This window comes from Acinonyx jubatus, chromosome B2 (genome assembly GCF_027475565.1).
Source record: "Acinonyx jubatus isolate Ajub_Pintada_27869175 chromosome B2, VMU_Ajub_asm_v1.0, whole genome shotgun sequence".
Taxonomy (NCBI): Eukaryota; Metazoa; Chordata; class Mammalia; order Carnivora; family Felidae; genus Acinonyx; species Acinonyx jubatus.
This window is the reverse complement of record NC_069385.1, coordinates 137,504,512-137,508,861: the sequence shown is the minus strand read 5'-3', so window position 1 is coordinate 137,508,861 and position 4,350 is coordinate 137,504,512. Positions and strand designations below refer to the sequence as shown.

The 4,350-nt window shown below is 44.6% G+C and overlaps 1 long non-coding RNA gene across 1 annotated transcript; it reads left to right on the top strand.

The window, feature by feature from the left end:
- The first annotated feature begins 1,444 nt into the window (after positions 1 to 1,444).
- On the top strand, positions 1,445 to 3,996 carry LOC106974168 (uncharacterized). Its single transcript, XR_001430111.3, has 3 exons — positions 1,445 to 1,703; positions 1,838 to 1,975; positions 3,340 to 3,996. It is a non-coding gene; the product is annotated as an uncharacterized LOC106974168 (long non-coding RNA).
- The last annotated feature ends 354 nt before the right edge of the window (positions 3,997 to 4,350 follow it).

Below are 4,350 nucleotides of genomic sequence, written 5' to 3'. Positions count from 1 at the left end.
TCATCACAGCATTGCTTATATTAGTGAAATGCTGAAAACAATGTTAATGTCCTACTCTAGGCGCGTGGATACATCAAATGCTGTGCATTCATAGGGTGACAGATTATAAAAACGTTAAAAATCTTGGAGTAGGAGGACATGAAATTGTGACGGGAAAATAATCGTGGTATACGCCACAGCATGTTGGTACATGAACAGTTTGTAAAACAGTCTACAATGTGATCCTACTGTCATTTTCACATTCCTAGGTATGCATAGAAAACTGAGTAGAATGACCTGAGTAGCAACATTTGACAGTGGTTATCGCTGGGCAATGTTAGAGGAATTTTTACTTCCATATTTGGGCCTTTCTCTAGTTTATAGATTGCCTACAGTGAACTTGTGATCAAAAAAATATATTTTAAAAAAGGATTCCCTGGGACGCCTGGGTGGCTCAGTCGATTAAGTGTCCAACTTCAGCTCAGGTCACGACCTCGTGCTCTGTGGTTTCGAGCCCCACGTCGTGATCGGTGCAGACAGCTTGGAACTTGGAGCCAGTTCAGATTCTGTGTCTCTGTCTCTCTCTGCGTTCCCTCCCTCTCTCTCTCCCTCTCTCTCTCTCTCTCACAAATAAATAAACATTAAAAAAATTTTTTTAATAAATAAAAAAGGATTCTCTGATTCCAGTATTTCAGTCTGAACGTTGAAGATGATCACATTCTACACTGGACTCCCATTCTGCGAAGTTCCCCACCCAATGCCCTCTTTGCCCACTTTGTGTTGTTGGGATGTCTGTTCACCTTACTCGCTAGATTGTTTGGTTTTCCGATGGCTGAGTTTGCGTCTCATTCATTTTCATGGTCCCAAGAGGAAATAAATAAAAACGCATAAAACGATCATAGGTTTTCTCAGAGATGCAGACACAATTAACCAGGAGAAATCCTGAAGTCCATGCCACCATGGAACATGGAGGCATCCTCCTTTCCGGGGCACGAAGCAGTCACTTAGGTTAAAACGTCATAGCAAACACAGTGCGATAGGCTCCCCCTGTATCTGTCTAATTTACACACACTTTTGTAAGCATTTTCCTATTCACTGGAAAGGCATATCACCCAGGTTTACATAAATAGTTGATTAAACATGGTATCGGGGGCCATTTCAATAAAACACTGAGGATTAGTCCCTTGTTCACAACATAATCCTCATCAGTGCATTATTTCAAAGAGAAATCACATCTTTTTCATCTTTTTCCAGGAACAGTCCCCCTCAGTGAGTGAGAGAGATGCTCTCCCACCAGGGGTTCTGTGTTCTCCGCAGGGGTGGGGAGAGGGAGGGGGTGCCCATCACTCTACCTGAGCCCTTGACTGGCCCTGGTTGTAAAGATGTCATTAGGAGATTTATAAGATCCAACTGGAGTCACAGTGACCAAGGGCGTTCCCTGGAATGTCTGTGGCAAGTTTAGACGCCGGTGCACATGGCAGGTAATTAGGGACAAAGCAACTAGTCCAGACGGGACCTTTCTGGTTCCAGCCCACCCAGCCAATCAATATGCATTAATCATTACACGCTTATTGTTAACGTGATTCAGCTTCAGTGACTCACTGGGATCACACACAGGACAGTCTGTTGTGACTCCAGACGGGCCAGAGAGCTTAAGGAATTGAGAAACATGTTTTGCCTTAAAGGTGCAGAACACTCCGGTGATGAGCCAGAAGAGCCCAATGGTAAGGCAGAGAGCAAGGCAAGCTAATGAAGGATTTGGGGAAGCGTGCGGACGGCTCCTTCTTAGCAGTGTCTGCATGGCCAAGTCAGCACGGGGCACGCGCTGCTTAGCACTGTAATAATTTTTCATTTCCAGATGCCTCCTCCTTCCAGCTCGGGTTGTACACTCCAGAAGGGCAGGGGCCGCATTGCTTCCGCCTGGGTCTCCAGCACCTACGGCGGAGCCTCGGGGAGACTGGCTGCGGACAAAGTGTGTGATGTTGACCAAATAAAGGTAAAACTCTCAGAGGTGCTGTCAAGCTTGATTGCCCAGTGAAACTTCTTTGGCCTGCTCATCACTGAAAAACAGGCTCTCTCACTCATATGAGATTTCCCCTCCTTCCTGTTCTCAGCTAGAAATACCATGAGAACAGACTGTCTCACAGTGTCTTCAGATTTCCACTTCTAGTCCCTGCCAAAAGCAGGAAGTGCAGAAGTGGGCGATAATTCTTTTTTTCTTTTTAGAACACTTTATTAAAGAGTTTTGGTTGTTACTTGTTTTTCCCCTTGAACCTCATTAGAATTAATTTGAGCAATGCTTTGAATTTGCATAATGATTTTCGCATAAGGTACACAAAGGGTTTTGCTTATCAATTCACTCCCCCGGAAAGGGAAGGTAGAAAGGTATATTAGAGATCGAGGGCACCTTGGGGACTTTCTACTTGTTCTACTCTAGCTTTTTTTTTTTTTTTTTTTTTAACTAATGAGAAACTTGAGACCCAGAGTTATCACTTGGAAAATTTCTCGCTCTCTGCTGGCGCCCACCCCTCCAGCCTCACACCCCCATGCCATGACACCCTTGTTTGTCTTGTCTTGCGCTCACATCACCCGACCTCGCACCTCCTCCCTCCCCCATCTATTCTGCCCTCTCTGCTCTCCTGCTCCTTGCTCGTCTAAGTCAACTCTTTCATTTTGGGGAAATCAAAAGCAGATAACCATCGCTAAAAGTGCCAAGAACCACCGTGTCTGACTATAATATTGAAAATGGAAGGAGAAGGGAAGAAAAGGAAAACAGGAAGGAAGGAATGAAGGAAGGAAGGAAGGAAGGAAGGAAGGAAGGAAGGAAAAAGAAAGACAATGAGCAGGAAGGGAAAGAACCAAAGTTGCATCAGGAACCAAGGAAATTGTATCTCTGTGACCAGCCTGGTATCTCCTTTCAAAATCTTACACGGTCTCAACATGCCCGTTGGGATTGTTGTTCTAGGCAAGGTGCCATTTTGGTTCTATCCCCTAGAGATAATTATTCTCCCCCACCTTGCTCTGATATTATCCCCATATCTGATGAGTCTATTAAAGCCCAAAGAGGTGAGTTCTCAAATGAGAGCTAAGTTGAAGCCAGAAGCAAGCCTCACAAGTGCCATGGGCTAACTTGTGTACCCTACCAAATTCCTAAGTGAAGCCCTCACCCCCAATAGGATTGTATTTGGGAGTAACATTTTTAGGAGGTAATTAAAGTTAAATGAGATCATATGGGTGGAACTCTACCCCAGTAGGGCTGATGGCCTTCTAGAAAAAAAAGAATTCTATCTCTCTCTCTCTCTTCCTCTCTCTCCTTTCTTCTCTCTCTCTCTCTCTCTCTCTCTCTCTGAGAATTCACAGAAGAAAAGACATATGAAGACACAGTGAAAAGGGGACCATCTAAACGCCAGGAAGAGGGCTCTCACCAGAAACCAAGTTAGCCAGTGCCTTGATCTTGGACTTTCCAACCTTCAGAACTATGAGAAATACATTTCTGTTGTTTGAGCCAGCCAGTCTGTGGTATTTTGTTATGGTAACCCAAGCAGACGAATACATAGGTTATTGATAAAAGCCAGATTCTAAATTTTTTTATGAGACTCTGGCCTCATGTCTGTTCATCCACACCACCTCAACATACGTACCTTGTGGGTATAATGACTTTCCATCATTAGCCTGCCCCTCAAGTAACAGACCTAAACTAAATTGTCATAGGACCAAAGCAAGGCAATGACACAGTATAAGGTCACAAAAAGGCAGGCGCTCATCCATGAGTGCTCAGGACCACGTTCACCTCTTTGGACAAAGGTAAATTTTCCATGAAGCCTTCTAAGCTTTAGCTTTAGGTGCCACACTTGCACGGGCCCCTTCCTAAGCCCTGAACCTGATTCTACATTTATATATTTTTAACTTTTTAAAATAGAGCCTCCGCCTAATTGTATGTTCCCCATGCCCCACATCTCGCCCTTGCCTCTGACAAGTATTTATTATGCTAGACCCTGAGTATACAGTAGGGAACAAGACAAGGCCATCACAGCACAAGCGAATGAATTTCATAAACAGATTATCTGTGCAACTTAGGTAAAAGCAATCCACATATGTACTAGTGGGATGAGACGAGAGGAGGGAATTTGTGTCCCCTCCACACGACCTCAGTGGATGCAACCTGGGTCGAGCTTGCCCCTTCACGGCTGCGAAGGTGCCAAGGATGGGCACATTTCAACAGGAGGAAAACGAATTCGTTGAGGACTTGCTGTGCTCCAGGGAAAGTACTGAGTATTTTGCAAATACTACCCCAATCATTTCTGGCATCCATGTGGTGTGAGCATTTATCACTTCCATTTGGTGAGGACACTGAAGCTCAGAGTTGTTAAA